Raw genomic sequence first — 20,748 nt, 5'->3', positions numbered from 1 at the left:
CTAATACGAAACAAAACAATATCCCACATCGTAGGTGGGGAAAAAGGACAAACTAAGTACGATCCCCAATTAGAGGCAACGATTATCAGCTGCCTCCAATTGGGAACCATACCCACACACCAACATAGAAACACAATACCTAGAACCCCCTGTTAGTGGAATTCAATAATTCCTACAATATACTCATTAATTATTCAATCTGTCTATTTATAAGAATTTGTAAGATACTTATTACCATAAAATAGACAGGATACAGTCATATTAAAATTAGATAATAGTGTTTATTCTCGGAGCACGCTCCCATTTGATCATAAACACAGGTTTATATACCAGATATGACGTCATAGGTTACAGAATGAGTCTCATTGTCCTGACAAATAGAAAACAGGTTCAAAAGTTCATTCTAACCTCACAGGGCACTCACATGAAACACCATATAATCATTTATCCTGAAGGCTCACTATAATTGATTACCACTTTAGCAGACAACTCAAGATAATGAAAGACCTAAAAAGTGACCCACAGCCTTATCTAAACATCTCAGGGCTAAGTTGGGTCAGTTCAACCAGAGTTTAATGACCCTTTCTGCTTACTTTATAACCCACAACACAAATCTCTTTTCACCAGGCATGCAGAGTTCAATTTGTTATATTTTTATCTAAAGCTAGAATTTGTTTTAACTATTTATTAACAAAATTCCTAACACCCCCCTAGTCACACCCTGACCTAAAACACCATACAGAACCCCGAGCTATGGTCAGGGCGTGACAGAAGCAGATTGTACAATCAACTTTCCTGCCAGTTTCTGACTATGGTGACACCATTTATCAAAATGCAGCAGACACGCCATTCGTTTTATCACTGGTGACAGTTGTAATACTCACCACCGCATCCTGTATCAAAAGGTTGTCCTCATCAAAGTCACGTAGATCAATGAATTATCAATCATATTTTTTGTTTACAAAGCCCTACTACACAAGTTTCCAACTAACCTAAATTTGGTGCTAACGTATAAAATAATGTGATTTTTTCTCAGGTTTTTGCCTGCCTGATGAGTTCTGTTATACTCACAGACATCATTCAAACAGTTTTAGAAACTTCAGAGTGTTTTCTATCCAAATCTACTAATAATATGCATATTTTAGCTTTTATGGCTTTGTAGCAGGCCGTTTACTCTGGGCATGCTTTTCATCCGGACGTGAAAAGACTGCGCCCTACCCCAAAGAAGTTAAGACATAAGGAAGTGGATGGCTGCAAATGTTCTACTTTTGAACTCAGACAAAACAGAGACGCTTGTTCTAGGTCCCAAGAAACAAAGAGTTCTTCAATTAATCTTGATGGTTGTACAGTCGTCTCAAAGAAAACTGTGAAGGACCTCTGCGTTACTCTGGACCCTGATCTCTCTTTTGACGAACATATCAAGACTGTTTCAAGGACAACTTTTTTCCATCTACGTAACATTGCAAAAATCAGAAACTTTCTGTCCAAAAATGATGCAGAAAAATAAATCCATGCTTTTGTCACTTCTAGGTTAGACTACTGCAATGATCTACTTAAAGCACTAAATAAACTTCAGTTAGTGCTAAACACGGCTGCTAGAATCTTGACTCCAGTGCTAGCCTCTCTACGCTGGCTTCCTGTTAAGGCAAGGGCTGATTTCAAGGTTTTACTGCTAACCTACAAAGCATTACATGGGCTTGCTCCTACCTATCTTTCCAATTTGGTCCTGCCGTACATACCTACACGTACGCTACGGTCACAAGACGCAGGCCTCCTAACTGTCCCTAGAATTTCTAAGCAAACAGCTGGAGGCAGGGCTTTCTCCATTTTTATGGAATGGTCTGCCTACCCATGTGAGAGACGCAGACTCGGTCTCAACCTTTAAGTCTTTATTGAAGACTCATCTCTTCAGTAGGTCCTATGATTGAGTGTAGTCTGGCCCAGGAGTGTGAAGGTGAATGGAAAGGCACTGGAGCAACGAACCGCCCTTGCTGTCTCTGCCTGGCCGGTTCCTCTCTCTCCACTGGGATTCTCTGCCTCTAACCCTATTACAGGGGCTGAGTCACTGGCTTACTGGTGCTCTTCCATGCCGTCCCTAGGAGGGGTGCGTCACTTGAGTGGGTTGAGTCATGCACGTGATCTTCCTGTCTAGGTTGGCGTCCCCCCTTGGGTTATGCCATGGCGGAGATCTTTGTGGGCTATACTCGGCCTTGTCTTAGGATGGTAAGTTGGTGGTTGAAGATATCCCTCTAGTGGTGTGGGGGCTGTGCTTTGGCAAAGTGGGCGGGGTTATATCCTGCCTGTTTGGCCCTGTCCGGGGGTATCGTCGGACGGGGCCACAGTGTCTCCCGACCCCTCCTGTCTCAGCCTCCAGTATTTATGATGCAGTAGTTTATGTGTCAGGGGGCTAGGGTTAGTCTGTTATATCTGGAGTATTTCTCCAGTCTTATCCGTTGTCCTGTGTGAATTTAAGTATGCTCTGTCTAATTCTCTCTCTCTTTCTTTCTTTCTTTCTCTCTCTCGGAGGACCTGAGCCCTAGGACCATGCCTCAGGACTACCTGGCCTGATGACTCCTTGCTGTCCCCAGTCCACCTGGCCGTGCTGCTGCTCCAGTTTCAACTGTTCTGCCTGCGGCTATGGAACCCTGACCTGTTCACTGGACGTGCTACCTGTCCCAGACCTGCTGTTTTCAACTCTCTAGAGACAGCAGGAGCGGTAGAGATACTCTGAATGATCAGCTATGAAAAGCCAACTGACATTTACTCCTGAGGTGCTGACCTGAAGCACCCTCGACAACCACTGTGATTATTATTATTTGACCCTGCTGGTCATCTATGAACATTTGAACATCTTGGCCATGTTCTGTTATAATCTCCACCCGGCATAGCCAGAAGAGGACTGGCCACCCCTCATAGCCTGGTTCCTCTCTAGGTTTCTTCCTAGGTTCTGGCCTTTCATGGGAGTTTTTCCAAGCCATCGTGCTTCTACACCTGCATTGCTTGCTGTTTGGGGTTTTCGGCTGGATTTCTGTACAGCACTTTGAGATATCAGCTGATGTAAGAAGGGCTTTATAAATACATTTGATTTGATTTTGAGTTGATGTTTACTGATCATGAAAAGAATTCAGTTACTTGCTGTAGGCTTATAACTCATGATAGCGCTAAATGTGTGCAATTCTTTTGCATGGAATAATCTGAAATTTGTAGTTCTGACTATGCTCTTCAAGAGGTGATGTATGATATTACAACCAAATAGTTAACATTTATTTAACAATCCCTTGAAAACAGCACACAGATGTCAATTGGTTAAGCGGAGCTGCAGGTTTCCTTGACCCCAGCAGGCAAGTCGAAACACTCTGCACCTTACTGTGACGTTTTATTGATAACGACCTATAGCCAAAAATGTTTAATTATGGCTAAACCACACCTATTTCTACAATTTGTCCTCTTAAAATGTTATTTGAAACGTAACCCTTACATTAACCACACTGCTAACCTTATGCCTAACACTTGCCATTGCCGAGTGGAAAGAATGGAAAGAGAGCCTGACTTCCGTTTTTGGACGTTAACAAGGTGACACTCCATCTTAACTCCTCCTCCACATTTACTAGATTGGTTGAACAGTGTAAAAAAGAACCTCCCAACAGTTTTTTTATTTTATTCTCGCCAAGACCAGTATGTAGTGGATCTAATTTGAGGTGTTTATTTTATACTTGCTACAGTTGAAGTCGGAAGTTTACATACACCTTAGCCAAATACATTTAAACTCAGTTTTCACAATTCTTGACATTTAATCCTAGTAAAAAGTCCCTGTCTTAGGTCAGTTAGGATCACCACTTTATTTTAAAAATGTCAGAATAATAGAACTAAGAATTATTTATTTACACTTTTATTTCTTTCATCATATTCCCAGTGGGTCAGAAGTTTACACACACTCAATTAGTATTTGGTAGCATTGCCTTTAAAATTGTTTAACTTGGGTCAAACATTTCGGGTAGCCTTCCACAAGCTTCCCACAAGAAGTTGGGTGAATTTTGGCCCATTCCTCCTGACAGAGCTGGTGTAACTGAGTCAGGTTTGTAGGCCTCCTTGCTCGCACACGCTTTTCAGTTCTGCCCACACATGTTCTATAGGATTGAGGTCAGGGCTTTGTGATGGCCACTCAAATACCTTGACTTTGTTGTCCTTAAGCCATTTTGCCACAACTTTGGAAGTATGCTTGGGGTCATTGTCCATTTGGAAGACCCATTTGCGACCAAGCTTTAACCTCCTGACTGATGTCTTGAGATGTTGCTTCAATATATCCACATAATTTTCCTACCTCATGATGCAATCTATTTTGTGAAATGCACCAGTCCCTCCAGCAGCAAAGCACCCCCACAACATGATGCTGCCACCCCCGTGCTTCATGGTTGAGATGGTGTTCTTCGGCTTGCAAGCATCCCCCTTTTTCCTCCAAGCATAACGATGGTCATTTTGGCCAAACAGTTCTATTTTTGTTTCATCAGACCAGACGCCATTTCTCCAAAAAGTACAATCTTTGTCCCCATGTGCAGTTGCAAACCATAGTCTAGCTTTTTTATGGCGGTTTTGGAGCAGTGGCTTCTTCCTTGCTGAGCGGCCTTTCAGGTTATGTTGATATAGGACTCGTTTTACTGTGGATATAGATACTTTTTTTACCTGTTTCCTCCAGCATCTTCACAAGGTCCTTTGCGGTTGTTCTGGGATTGATTTGCAGTTTTCGCACCAAAGAACGTTAATCTCTAGAAGACAGAACGCGTCTCCTTCCTGAGCGGTATGACGGCTGCGTGGTCCCATGGTGTTTATACTTGCGTACTATTGTTTGTACAGATGAACGTGGTACCTTCAGCCATTTGGAAATTGCTTCCAAGGATGAACCAGACTTGTGGAGGTCTACAATTGTTTTTCTGAGGTCTTTGCTGATTTCTTTTGATTTTCCCATGATGTCAAGCAAAGAGGCACTGAGTTTGAAGGTAGGCCTTGAAATACATCCACAGGTACACCTCCAATTGACTCAAATTATGTCAATTAGCTTATCAGAAGATTCTAAAGCCATGACATAATTGTCTGGAATTTTCCAAGCTGTTTAAAGGCACAGTCAACTTTGTGTACGTAAACTTCTGACTCACTGTAATTGTGTTACAGTGAGTTATAAGTGAAATAATTTCTGTAAACAATTGTTGGAAAAATGACTTGTGTCATGCACAAAGTAGATGTCCTAACCGACTTGCTAAAACTATAGTTTGTTAACAAGAAATTTGTGGAGTGGTTGAAAAACGAGTTTTAATGACTCCAACATAAGTGTATGTAAACTTCCGACTTCAACTGTAGGTTAGGTTAGCGAAACCATAACCCTAAATTAAAACAAAAAACGCTAACGTTTGTTTTCATACATTTTTATGATACAGACAATTTTGACCCTCGTTGCGGGCCCCGGACTGGGGACCCTCGTAGCGGGCCCCGGACTGGGCACCCTCGTTGCGGGCCCAGGACGGGGCACCCTCGTTGCGGACCCCGGACTGGGCACCCTCGTTGCGGGCCCCAGACTGGGCACCCTCGCTGGAGGCTCCAGACCGGAGGCTGTCGCTGGAGGCTACGGACTGGAGAACGTCGCTGGAGGCTCCGAACTGGAGAATGTCGCTGATAGCTCCGGACTGGAGAACGTCGCTGGAGGCTCCGGACTGGAGACCGTTGCTGGAGGCTCCGGACTGGAGGCCTTCGTTCCATGACTCCTCACTAGAGGCTTCGTGCCATGGATCATCACTGGAGGCTTCTTGCCATGGATCATCACTGGAGGCTTCGTGCCATGGATCATCACTGGAGGCTTCGTGCCATGGATCATCACTGGAGACTTCTCGCCATGGATCATCACTGGAGGCTTTGTGCCATGGATCATCACTGGAGGCTTCTTGCCATGGATCATCACTGGAGGCTTCTTGCCATGGATCATCACTGGAGTGGAGAGACACACAGGAGGCCTGGTTCGTGGAGCAGGCACAACCCCTCCTGGCTGGATACCCACTTCAGCCCGGCACGTTCGAGGCGCTGACACAGGACGCACTGGGCTGTGCAGGCACATTGGAGACACCTTGCGCAGAGCCGGCGCAGGATACACTGGACCGTGGAGGCGTACCGGAGGTCTGGACGCAGAGCTAGCACAACTCGTCCTGGCTGGATACCCCCTGTAGCCCGGCAAGTGCGGGGAGCTGGAACAGGCCGCACTGGGCTGTGCTGACAAACCGGGGACACCATGCGTAGAGCTGGCGCAGGATAACCCGGGCCGAGGAGACGCACTGGAGGCCAGATGCGCTGAGCCGGCACCATCCGTCCTGGCTGGATGCCCACTCTAGCCCGGCCGATGTGAGGAGCTGGAATATAGCGCACCGGGTTATGAGTGCGCACTAGGGACACCGTGCGCTTTACCGCATAACACGGTGCCTGCCCGGTCACTCTCTCCCCACGGCAAGCACGGGGAGTTGGCTCAGGTCTATAACCTGACTCTGCCAAAATCCCTGTGTGCCTCCCCCCAAAAACAATTCTGGGGCTGCCTCTCGTGCACGCCTCTTTGAGCCAACTTCCCCGCTCCGCCGTAGCTGCTTCCAGCTCCTCTTTAGGACGGTGATATTCTCCCACCTGTGCCCAGGGTCCCTTGCCTTCCAGGATGTCCTCCCATGTCCACGAATCCTGAACACGCTTCTCCTCCTTTTTTCCACGCTGCTTGGTCCGTTTCTGGTGGGAAGTTCTGTCACGGCTGTCGTAAGAAGAGGACCAAGGTGCAGCGTGGTTGGGGTACATACTTTTAATAGTAGATGTCGCCAAAAACAATAACCAATACCAAAACAAACCGTGAAGCTTAAGGCAATGTGCCATCAAACAAAGTTAACTTCCCACAAAGACAGGTGAAAAAAAGGGCTACCTAAGTATGGTTCTCAATCAGAGACAACGATAGACAGCTGCCTCTGATTGAGAACCACACCCGGCCAAACACAAAGAAATAGGAAACATAGAAATAAAGAAACTAGAATGCCCACCCTAGTCATATGACGTGACAGGGCCAAATACTTTTTCATGTCACACTACACTGTCATAAAAATACTAATTTGATGTAATTTTACAGAGACCAGGTGTAGATGTAGAGGAGTTTAATTTGGCTATTTAGCGACGTACCGTAACTACGCATTCCGGACCGATCTGGCTGCAGTGATGGTTGCGTAACTAGTGTAGGTCTAATTGTAACTAGTGCAGGTCTAATTGCGTAATAACACTCCTGGAAATGTTGGCTACCTTTTCTAGTTCTTTGCAGAGACAGCGATTTTGACAGTAACAGGAAAGAAAGTAAACAAATTTGTATTGAAAGCTCTAGCTATGATCTCCAAGTTCAGTTGAGTAGGGTATTGAATGATGTTGCCAAAAGCAGCAGTTTTGTTTCTAAGTAAGGTTTTTGTGTAGCAGATGCACAGAACTTTAGCAGGTTTAGAAAACGGGGAAAGGATCAACAGGACGCCATGACACTAAGTAAAGAAGTATATATACAGTACCAGTCAAAAGTTTGGACACACCTACTCATTCCAGCTTTTCTTTATTTTTACTATTTTCCACATTGTAGAATAATAGTGAAGACATCAACACTATGAAATAACACATTCATTTTTTTATTTAACCTTTATTTAACCAGGTAGGCCAGCTGAGAACAAGTTCTCATTTACAACTGCGACCTGGCCAAGATAAAGCAAAGCAGTGCGACACAAACAACAACCCAGAGTTACACATGGAATAAACAAACGTACAGTCAATAACACAATAGAACATTCTATATACAGTGTGTGCAAATGAAGTAAGATTAGGGAGGTAAGTCAATAAATAGGCCAATACATAGGCTGTGGTAACCAGCATGGCTACCACAGCATTCTGCAGAGATACGCCATCCCACCTGGTTTGTGCTTAGTGGGACTATCATTTGTTTTTCAACAGGACAATGACCCAAAACACAAATTGCCAGCTTTTGTGTCGTATTTGGGACAGAAGACTAAGGTTGTCGGCAAAGTCTGGGTGAGCGACCATATCATTCTAGTCTTGTCTCCTCTAACTGTTTCAGACATGATCCACTCTATTGCCATAAGGAAGAACAGGGGGGCATGGGGTTTACCAGGGGGTTAAATGTCACTAGGTATGTTTTTTTTTATTTGATCCTGTCACAGAGACAGAGCTTTCCCCTGGTAGGACATGCTTGCCTTTTTTTGTGTGACTGTCAAACAGAAAGTGGGGGTCAACTTATCAACACAAACTCTGACAAAAGGTTACTTACTTTACTGCCTTTCCAATCATTTCCTTCTTCTACTATGAAAAATGTTATGTAAAAGTTATTGATGTAGTGCTCACATGCCCAATTACAGAGCGGCCTACAGTACAATTATCTACATTGCACTTGCATCCAATTACAGCAGCTGTGGTCATATTGTTATTCTCCCAGAGTAATGGGGCATGGCTTTGAAAACAATGTATGAAGGAAGAAAGAAAACAGAAAGCATCTAATTTTTTGATTAGACCACAAATCCTTTTAAATAGAATTTGTTTTGATAACAGGAATGTGTAGATCCCTACCAACGTATTCAGTTAATCTGGATGAGGTGGTTCATGGTGGTTGTGTGAAGAGTAACTTTGCCTGAAGACTTGTGTTAGCTCCCAGGGTGAATGTCTAGGCTTTAGCTCAGCGGGCTTACAGTCTTGTGGCATGCGAGACAGCCGGGTTTGAACCTATTTGTTGACATTGGTGCCATGCCTCAGATCGGTCTTTGCAAGAAGACCCTCAAAGGGGGTAAAGTTGAATGAAGATGGTTTGGTAAGACATGCTTGTGCATTGCCTGAGAGTTGAAGACTTGTGATACATCCTGAGCTAATGCCTACAATTCAGCTTAGTGAGCTAACACAGTCTTGTAGTGTGCAGGAAACCCGGGTTCGAACTCAGTCGGTCACATGTACATAACCATAAGTATTCAGTAAACACAAAGTTTACTCACACTGTACTTTCAATATCTTTTTTTATTTCTGTGAAAATTGTTCTCAGTGTGTCTCAACTATCAACAGTGGATGCTCCATAACCATTGCATTTTTTAAGAAAGTGAAAGGGAAACATTGCAGTCAAATTGTCTGTGGCTTATGACTTCTGCCTTTTGTCACATTGCATCAACAAAAAGAGCTTTTTGGTGGCCAACAGATGGAAAATGACAATGGGAAATGTCTTCCGTTCCCCACAAAAACATTAAACATGCCGATCGATAGTGACGTCGGAGGTGGGGTGTGTGCGTGCATGTGAGAGAGAAGAAGTGATCAATGGCGTTTCCCTCTCCCATCTAACGCACAGCAGCAGATGGGGAGGAGGTGTGGGCTAGTGGGATGAGTCACGAGCATAATGAACTCGCCTGTTGTGCCATTCAATACAAAAAATAAAAACAACAAAAATACAAACTGCAAAGTCTGCTGGCCTTTAACCAACATTTTTTATAAGACAACATCTCATGGCACAGTAGGAACTGTGAAATGACACACACACAAACACTATCACAGACAATCTACACACACATTATTTAGTTGTATTATTTGTATATTGTTGTATTTAATATTTGACTGTTCTTGTCGTGTTTTGGTTTGTTTTTGTGTGGACCCCAGGAAGAAAAGTAGCTGCTTCGGCAAAAGCTAATGGGGATAAGAATAAACTAAATGTTTCAAAACCAAAAGGGTAAGCATATGCTACTGAAAGGCAAACTAGTTATTAGACGAGAGACAAAATTCACAAATTCTACAGCACAACGGCAGAGTCATGTCTTAAGTGCAAAACTAACATTATAAACTGTGTGGTTTGAGCCCTGAATGCTGATTGACTGACAGCCGTGATATATCAAACCGTATACCATGGGTATGACAAAACATTTATTTTTACTGCTCTAATTACGTTGGTAACCAGTTTATAATAGCAATAAGGCTTAAATGACATAGGGAATGCTATAAAATCCCAAAGTTATGGGCGGAGTTAGAAAGTTGGCTGTCAGAAGTATTACAATGTAAATGTACTTTTAATCTGTTTGTCTGTATATGTCAAGACATGGCATTTGATGGTGCAGTAAGATACCCAATGGGTTGTGCGATACTTTTCTCATTATGCTCTATTATCTACATTGTTTAATCGTGTGTGGGCGACGGAGAGAAACAAAATGGTGCCGTTTGAGGCCATGTGGTGGAGAGTGATACGGGCGCTGGACATGGGTGTGTGAGCAGGTGGGGCTAGGCAGGGTGATGTTGTGGATGTTTGTGTGAGTCTGTATGTTGTCGTTTGTAAGTTGAGTTTTTTTATTGTTAAAAATAAAATCGTACAAAAAAAAAATTCTAAGAAAAACTAGTGTTCAATTGGGGCAAGCAGGGGATCCAATCTTAACAACTCTACCTCTGCTCAAGCCTCCTAAATCTTTAGAACTGTGGCCATAGAAGCAACAATGCTGATCATGCCTAGGTGATGTGGATTGCTAAAGAAGTAAGTCGAATATGATAATAAACAGTGTAGGCTTACTAGGCTATGTGCCAGTATTGGAATCAGAGTTAGATAAGGAGGAATCCACCTATGAGCATCAATTAATATTATTTTAAAATGCCTTCTAATACAGTACTAACTTGAAGCTAGTAAACCTGTTAATGTAATCACAGCACAACCCACTCCAGTCTAGACACCAATCCTCATGATGTCTCCTAGCCCAGTCTAGGATAACAAGGACTGCCTCTGGGCATGAACAGATAATCTATTACATTTTTAATCCATGCTTTAGATGTATGATGGGAAGATCACCACCATGACTGCTCATTGAGGATTAGGCGTGTGAACACATGGGACCTTTCAAGCTTCGGGGCACCAAATACAGTCACATTTTTTGGGGAATGGTAAAACGTTTTCAGTGAAAACTACATCGACTAAAATCAGATATAAACTACGTAGAAAATAAAATATACCTATATATTTTTTAATAAGATCATCTTTGAGAACTATCAATCACCAACAACAAAAAAGGCACAGTCAAGGAGAATCAAAAATGTATGCATTCAGGAGTATTTTTGTCATGGCAGGATTTTGATATAATGTTTGAGAGAGCATAAGCCATGCCAAAATGGAAAGCCCCCCAACTTGTGCCATATCATGAGGATACCTGGATCACCTATTGAGGTGATAAAGGAGCTGAAAAGGAAACTGGAGTAGGACTTTAAAACTGCAATTTTTTTCTCCATGCCCCAAGAAATTGGCTTACATTTTTTTATAAAAATTGGCAAAAAATTCTGGACGGCGGCCGCACCATTGGCCACGCCGACTGCCCCCCCCCCCCCATCCACCCACAACCTAAGCCTCATTTTGCTCCAGAAAAAAACCCTGCCTATGTGTTAAACAACATGTGACCAATGGAAATATATCCTACTACGGGAAGGAGCACGCAATGCAACAAGTCTACCAGATCCAGCAGTGTCATTGGAGGGTATATTCATTTGTTTATCCACAACTCTCCTCCTGTGATGTACTTTTAGAGCATGGCGTCTGTTTTGAAAAAGAAAACGAGAAAAAGCCTCAAATATGAATGCCTCGTGTAACATCTACAGAGGCCATCATTTTATGTGATCCTTCCCCTTTAAGCAACCTGCCATCTCGGCAACCAGACGGACCAAACAACTCCCTGAAGGATTTGGCTATAATGGGCTTGGCATTTGCAATGATGATTGACACAGAAGTTGGAGCGAGTCATTCGCATACATACAGAGGGGTGTCTGTAGTGCTCTAGCCAAGTCTGCCTGGACCAAGACATCCTGGATCAGGCAGGAGGGGAATAGGACCAGAATAAAACATCACAAAGCCAGGTCATACTATCTTTCCAGGTGAAGCTAGGGGAGTAACTATGTCCAAGTAACAATGCTGTTGCTGGTGTTCTTTTTAGATCAGGGGTGTCAAACATACGGCCCGAGGCCCGGATCCCGCCCACGAAGGTGTCAAACCCGGCCTGCGAGTGGTTGGGGAAACAAACTCAAAAATATAAACGCAACATGTAAAGTGTTGGTCTAATGTTCCAAGAGTTTAAATAAAATACCCCAGAAATGTTCTATGTACAAAAAACATATTTCTCTCAAATGTTGTTCACATCTGTTAGTGAGCATTTCTCCTTTGCCAAGATAATCCATCCACCTAACAGGTGTGGTATATAAAGAAGCTGAATAAACTGCATGATCATTACACAACTGCACCTTGTGCTGGGGCCAATAAAAAGCCACTCTAAAATGTGCAGTTTTGTCACACAAGACAATGCCACTGTTGTCTCAAGTTTTGAGGGAGCGTGCAATTGGCATGCTGACTCCAGGAATGTCTACCAGAGCTGTTGCCAGAGAATGTTATGTTAATTTCTCTACCATAAGCTGCTTTCAATGTCGTTTTAGAGAAATTGGCAATCTGTCCAACCGGCCTCACAACCGCAGACATGGCATAGTGTGGGTGAGCGGTTTGCTGATGTCAACGTTGTGAACAGAGTGCCCCATGGTGGTGGGGTTATAGTATAGGCTGGCATAAGCTACGGACAACTAACACAATTGCATTTTATTGATAGCAATTTGAATGCACAGAGATACGGTGACAAGATCCTGAGGCCCATTGTTGTGCTATTCTTTCAGCATGATAACGCACGGCCCCATGTTGCAAGGATCTGTACACAATTCCATGAAGCTGAAAATGTCCCAATTCTTCCATGGCCTGCATACTCACTAAACATGTCCCCATTTGAGCATGTTTGGGATGCTCTGGATCGACGTGTACGACAACATGTTCCAGTTCCCGCCAATATCCAGCAACTTCGCACAGCCATTGAAGATGAGTGGGACAACATTCCACAGGCCACAATCAACAGCCTGATCAACTCTATGCAAAGGAGATGTGTCGTGCAGCATGAGGCAAATGTTGGTCACACCAGATACTGACTGGTTTTCTGATCCATGCCCCTACCTTTTTTTTAAGGTATCTGTGACCAACAGATGCATATTAATATTCCCAGTCATGTGAAATTAAGGCCTAATGAATTAATTTCATTTGACTGATTTCCTTATATGAACTGTAACTCAGTAACATTTTTGAAATTGTTGCATGTTGAGTTTATATTTTTGTTCAGTATACTTTAAAAAGACTAAAACCAAATCAAACTGTGTAGAAATGATAATGGACCTACATTTATACAGTTTCTTGACTGTCCAGCTCACTAATAATCACCGGAATTAAAGCTGCACAGTCGAAGAGTATAGAAATGTTCAAAAACGATGCAAGTTTTGACAGCGAGGAAATATAACCAATATTCAGTGCGGCCCCCCCCAGACCCCGTTGAATATCGAAGGCGGCCCCCGGGACAAAATTAGTTTGACACCCCTGTCTTAGATGAACATATGTTAATGATGAGGTTGTAATCTGATTTGACAAGGCAGGAGGAAAGGTAAAGCAATCATAACAGGTGAGACATGCATCTTGAACCTTAGCCTTGTGAATGAATGATCGTCAATATCTTGTTGCATGTATGTCCACTAATTAAGGGATGTAATATCTGCCTTTTCCAGCAGAGGGAACAGGAGAGTCAGGAGTGCACCAAGTGTTGCAGTTGGGCATTGAAACTACAAGGCAGTGGTACTGTAGTTTGCAGGGCAGTTGGGCATTGAAACTACAAGGCAGTGGTACTGTAGTTTGCAGGGCAGTTGGGTATTGAAACTACAAAGCAGTGGTACTGTAGTTTGCAGGGCAGTTGGGCATTGAAACTACAAGGCAGTGGTACTGTAGTTAGCAGGGCAGTTGGGCATTGAAACTACAAGGCAGTGGTACTGTAGTTTGCAGGGCAGTTGGGCATTGAAACTACAAGGCAGTGGTACTGTAGTTTGCAGGGCAGTTGGGTATTGAATCTACAAGGCAGTGGTACTGTAGTTTGCAGGGCAGTTGGGTATTGAAACTACAAGGCAGTGGTACTGTAGTTTGCAGGGCAGTTGGGCATTGAAACTACAAGGCAGTGGTACTGTAGTTTGCAGGGCAGTTGGGTATTGAAACTACAAGGCAGTGGTACTGTAGTTTGCAGGGCAGTTGGGCATTGAAACTACAAGGCAGTGGTACTGTAGTTTGCAGGGCAGTTGGGTATTGAAACTACAAGGCAGTGGTACTGTAGTTTGCAGGGCAGTTGGGTATTGAAACTACAAAGCAGTGGTACTGCTAAAGGTAAAGTTACACAATAATAACCTATGTGAAAATCCTTCAGGGATGCCCTTGCATTTTATAAAATGGTTTTACATATTGAGTTCATTAGTGATTTAGTTCATGCAGACATATGACAGTCTCTGGCTTATTGGAAAAAAAGGCCACATCTCGATAATCTTCCTCTTCAGTTCATTAGGAAAAGGGGACAGGAACCTGAGAGATGGCAGAAGACGAAAATCCTACTTGTGACTCCCCAGCCCGGGTCAGTTACAGTGAGGGATCTAAAATGTCATTGAGGGGAGTTTTTAAATATCTTGTTACACTAACAGACAGACCATTAGGGAGACCGATCCACTGGTACAGGATCGCTTTCCTTGTCGCATCTGTTGCCATGACAGGGATGGGGGAGTGGGTTTGCATTTCCCCGTCACTCAAAGTTCAGAGCAAGATTAAGTATACATAAATTTGTCAATCTTGTGATGGAGTGTGTGTATTTTATGTAGGGCACTCAGTGTCTTCAATGGATAATAAAGGTGCAGAATGTGATGGGGGTGAGGGAAGTTGTCATCGACTGGATGACTTTATGGTTGAGAAGCAGAAGTGTCTCCTGTATAGCCGTTGCCCATGGATTCACTCAATTGCACGGAAGGCAGGCAGCCAACTGGCACTTACTGGTTAAGGCTATTAAGAAGCTGTAAAGAACTGTTAAACATCTACATTTACACTGAATCTTGAAGACTGGAGATAAAATCTTGGAATATGGTCAATGTGCTTTGCAGAAGGAGATGTTTTGTTTATTAGGGTCAACATTTCCCATCACAGACACGTGCAGATCTCACAAAGAAAAAACATCTTACTGCTAAATCGGTATTTCTCGCTGCACACCTGTTCAGGAATTAAAATAAGTCTAGGCCGAACATAGGGAGGGAATATAACATAATACTGAAACAAAGATGTACAGTATCTGGACAAGCCAATTGGCAGGTAGCCTGGTGGGTAGGAGCGTTGGGCCAGTAACCACAAGGTTGCTGGATCGCATCCCAGAGCCAACAAGGTAGAAATTGGTTGTTCTGCCAGGCAGTTAACCCCCAACAACAACTGCTCCCTGGGCAGCAATGATGTGGATGTCGATTAAGGCAGCACCCCGTATCTCTCTGATTCAGAGGTGTTGAGTTAAATGCAGAAGACACATTTCAGTTGAATGCATTCAGTTGAACAACTGACTAGGTATCCCACTTTCCCTTTACTTTAAACCAAGTTCTGTTGCTCCAAGTGCACATATAATTTACAACCCAGCACACTGAAACAGAGTTCAGTGTGAAGAACTTGCACTAATATACAGTATGGACCTTTGTAGCACAAGATGTTGTATATGCATTTCACATTATTAATCAAGGTCAGACTCATTCCCACTAGGATAACTTACTATCTTCAAACGTGTCACAGAAACTCGTAACGAAATCCAATACAAACCAAGTGGAAATTTAAAATGTTACAGAAAGGAAATAGCAAGCCACATCAGAAAACAAATAATTGTCTGGGCATCAACTCCATACACCAAGGCTTGAATAGCAGCAACGCAGAAGGCAAATGAGAGGTGAATATCTCACGGACAAGAAAACTTCTAGCAATTACTCTGTCAAGACTGAGGTTATTATGTTGATCGGCTTCATTGCTGTTCGTGGCCAAGACACGTGGTCTCTTGCCTCAACTGTCTCTACAGGCTTTGAATAGACCTACCTGAAAAACTTCCCCCTGTGTGTGTGTGTGTGTGTGTGTGTGTGTGTGTGTGTGTGTGTGTGTGTGTGTGTGTGTGTGTGTGTGTGTGTGTGTGTGTGTGTGTGTGTGTGTGTGTGTGTGTGTGTGTGTGTGTGTGTGTGTGTGTGTGTGTGTGTGTGTGTGTGTGAGGGCCGTCTTCTACTACCTTGCTGTATGTAGAGGTAATCTCTCTTTTGTTAATTTTAAGTAAAGACTTTTTTTTTTAGAAATCTTTTAAGCTAGCGAGGACAAGACAGAACTGCACGAGCCAAAACATTTGTTACTATAACCACCCTGCCTGAGTAGGTTTAGGAAATATTTCCCAAAGAAATGAATACATTAGCAGCTGAATTCCATCAGGAAAAAGATTCAGAGGCCCAGAGCACACAGTCTTTAGGACCCTACCATAACCCCTCTGTGGAGAGTCCGGCCAATGGCTGCCATACTAGAGATCTGACCCATCCTAACCTCGGAACCCATTAGCACATCTCTCGCCAGGTAGCTAGCTAACTCTATCTTCATATTTATATGAATGTCTGTTACGCGAGATTAGACCCATAACAATGTTCACAAAATCATAACTACCTTTTGCAGACCAAATCAAATTTTTCAGTCCGAAAAGTCAGCATGTAAAAAAACAACTGCTTGCAAATCAATTGCAAAACTGACATACTACAACGTAAAAATTTGTAAATGAAAACAAGTTAGATTTTTTTGTGATTTTTCAGATTAAATAAATGGATTTAGTGTGCAAGAGGAACTGTCCCCAGGACCCAGAGGTGAAATTAGATATACAATAGTGTTTCAGCTAGTTCTACCTAGCACACACAGTCAGTAGACGAAAATAGCTACATTTTACTACACCACATAGGCTATACAAGCTGCATAAAAAATATATCTTTATCTTCACTTAATAATTTGCTCATTATTAGCAACATTACTCAATATAATCAATTAAATCAATACTAATTCCTTTAGGGCTTAGGGTGAGGGATCTAGTGCCTTTTAAACTAATTTGCATTGCCCTTAAATCTAGCCTAACATCAAACCACATAGGCCTACGTCATCATTCTCAGAATCACAGGACATGGGGTGAGAAGAAACCAAGAGAGGATTTCGTTTTTTTATGGCAACCAATTCTGTCTTTAATTCATGGCTTGTTAATTGTCTCATGCGGGTGATCAACTCTTTAATGATCCTACAATCACTTGCTGTTTTACAGATCATGAGGCTACCACGTCGTGTCCCCAAGCCACACTGAGTGGAGGAGGACAGAGGGAATTGGGAGATAAATCTTCTCTCTCCATCAACGCCCCCAAAGATGTTTCTAGATGTTACAAATGCCATCGACAACTCCTGACCGAGCCTCCTCTTCATAAAGCCCCTGTCAACCCTGCCTCCCACGGCAGGTGCCCTGAGACTGCCTTAACAGATGTGGATGGAAGGAAAAGTAAGGAGGAGCCTGTATATGAAGCACTTCATTCTATCGTTAAAATAGACAACAATGAATCACAAACTGAACTTGTCAGCAAAATACATTGCTAGACAAATGTCTGAGCTATATCTGATGTGAAGAGTATTTTTTTTTCCTCTGTCAAATACAAGCCAAAATGTTTCACAGGTAAAAGTCCAATAAGGTGGCAATCTAGTCTGGAGGCAATGAATGACAGCAGGTAATGAGTTATTGCAATGTTCCAGGTTAAGGAGAAGGAGCAAACTCTTCTAAGTGTGTGCATGAGTCATCACCCCATACCCAGAATTCTAGACAGATTTTGCCCTGTAGGTTAGTTATTCACCAGCACCACTTCACCTTATTTCCAAATAAATTTGACTTACTCATTTATATCACCATCATCCTCAGCATCATCACCATCATCCTCAGCATCATCAACACCATCCTCAGCATCATCATCAAATAAAATGCAGATAAAACATTAAAAATAAAAAGGGTTGTGAAAATGTGTGTTGACAAATGTACGCAGACATCACTCGACTGAAGGAAGTGTTGATTTGAAGAAAAAAATAAAGTCTAACGAGAGTGAAATCTGATGAGTAGGCTGAATCCAAGCCATAGCTTTGAGGTACGGAAAGGATGTTAGTCATGCCTGCTGTCTCTGGGACAAGATATTTTGATTGCCATTAATTTGAAATATTTCTTCCCACTATAGAGATGAGAAAAGCTCCAGAGGTTGGGGGATGAGGGGAAGGATTTAAAAGAAATGGCAATGCCAAAAAGCTCTTCTTAATTCATTTTAACAAGAACAAAACAAAAACAGGGTCAAACATGATACAGCGGATCCTTTCAAAATGACTATGCGGTCGGTTGGTGCCCATTTTAAAAGACTCCACTTTGTCAAATGGATGAGAGAGTGTAACAGTATTGTCAACACGGCGTGCAAAGGAAACAACGCAAACTATTTATAGCCCAAATGAAACCAAATTGAAAGGAGGGGGTTCGGGCTGGAATCCTCTAACTACTGTATATTCACAAAATGTAAAGAAGCAGCGGGAGAAATGGCTTCCCTCCTGAAGGTGAATTTCATGCTATGAAAGGAAGACAAAAGAAGAACAGGGTCATGTCCATTAGTATGTGTCAAGTGTGGCGTCAAGCTAAATGAAGACCTCCCAGTGAAAGAGTCTCATAGAAAAAAAAGATCTAGAGGCATATGAAGAGATGCTTCTGGTAGTTGAAGCCTGTTTTCACAATAACCGATGAAAGAAATAGAATTGGGGGAGGGAGGGTTGGATGAGTTGAGAAACTGTGCCATCCTTCATCATGTACTGCAACGATTTAAAGATTTCCTGATAAAGTGGATGCCCCAGGCAGTTTGAAGACTTGAATTATCATCAGTCCATAGCTAGCTATTTTGTATACATCTAGCTGTTAGAAAGGGGGTGGGGGTGTAGCCTACTAAGTGCACATAATTTCTAGTTCAACCTCTCAGAATAGACTCAGACAGTATCGAAACACAATAGAATTTTCACTTTTTAAGCCTTAGAAACCCCTGAAAGTCATTAAGGCACCAAAACTTCCTCAGATTTTAATCTATTATCTTTGTTTTGTGTCTTATATGTTTTGTATGGGACAGTTGTATCATGTTGTATCATCTAGCAATATGCTAATTGACACATAATTCAATCTTGGCAATAATATGCCAAGCTTGGCATTTCTGGACGTGCTATGGGATTGGGCAGAATAAGCAAGTACGAGGAGTAGGGTGGAAAAGAGTGTTGTGGGCCTGATCTGTTAAAGCCACAAAGCAAGCATTGATCCACAGTAAACAGCCTTCGTAGTGAAGCTCCTTTCAACACTAGATGGGCCATTGAGCTTGACAATTTTCATCAGCGCACTTATACTGAACAAAAATATAAACGCAATAACTTCAAAGATTTTACTGAGTTACAGTTTATATAAGGAAATCATTAAATTTAAATAAATAAATTAGGCCCTCATCTATGGATTTCACATGACTGGGAATACAGATACGCATCTGTTGCTCACAGATACCTGTGTTGTCCCACTCCTCTTCAACAACTGTTTGAAGTTGCTGGATATTGGCAGGAACTGGAACGCACTGTCTTACATGTCAATCCAGAGCACCCCAAACATGCTCAATGTGTGACATGTCTGGTGAGTATGCAGGCCATGGAAGAACTGGGACATTTTCATCTTCCAGGAATTGTGTACAGATCCTTGTGACATGGGGTCGTGCATTATCATGGTGAAACATGGTGATGGCGGAGGATTAATGGCACGGCAATGGGCCTCAGGATCTCGTCGTGGTATCTCTGTGCGTTCAAATTGCCATCGATGAAATGCAATTGCGTTCGTTGTCTGTAGTTTATGCCTGCCCATACCATAACCCCACCACCACGGGGCACTCTGTTCACAACATTGACATCAGAAAATCGCTTGCCCACACAATGCCATACCAGCGGTCTGTGGTTGTGAGGCCGGTAGGACGTACTGCCAAATTCTCTAAACCGACATTGGAGGCAGCTTATGGTAGAGAAATTAACATTCAATTCTCTGGCAACAGCTCTAGGGGACAGTCCTGCAGTCAGCATGTCAATTGCATGCTCCCTCAAAACCTGAGACATCTGTGGCATTGTGTTGTGTGACAAAACTGCACATTTCAGAGTGGCCTTTTATTGTCCCCAGCACAAGGTGCACCTGTGTAATGACCATGCTGTTTAATCAGCTTATTGATATGCTACACCTGTCAGGTGAATGGATTATTTTGGCAAAGGAGAAATGCTCACTAACAGGGATGTAAACCAATTTGTGCACAAAATGTTATGCTGCTGCTACTCTCTGTTTATAATCTATGCATAGTCACTTTAACTATACAATCACAAACATATTACCTCAATTAGCCCGACTAACCGATGCCCCCGCACATTGACTTTGTACCGATACCAGCTGTATATAGCCTCTCTACTGTTATTTTCACTGTCATTTTACTGTTTTATTTTTATTTTGTATTTCTTTACTTATCTGTTGTTTACCTAATACCTATTTTTTACTTAAAAATTGCACTGTTGGTTAGGGCTTGTAAGTAAGCATTTCACTGTATGGTCTGTTGTCTTCAGCGCACATGACAAATAAACTTTGATTTGAAATAAGCTTTTTGTGCATCTGAAAAATGTCTGGGATCTTTTATTTCAGCTCATGAAACATGGGACCAACAGTTACATGTTGCGTTTATATTTTTGTCAGTATAGTTTCTGGA

Source organism: Salvelinus alpinus, chromosome 5 (genome assembly GCF_045679555.1).
Source record: "Salvelinus alpinus chromosome 5, SLU_Salpinus.1, whole genome shotgun sequence".
Taxonomy (NCBI): domain Eukaryota; kingdom Metazoa; phylum Chordata; class Actinopteri; order Salmoniformes; family Salmonidae; genus Salvelinus; species Salvelinus alpinus.
Note: the sequence above shows the minus strand (reverse complement) of the source record.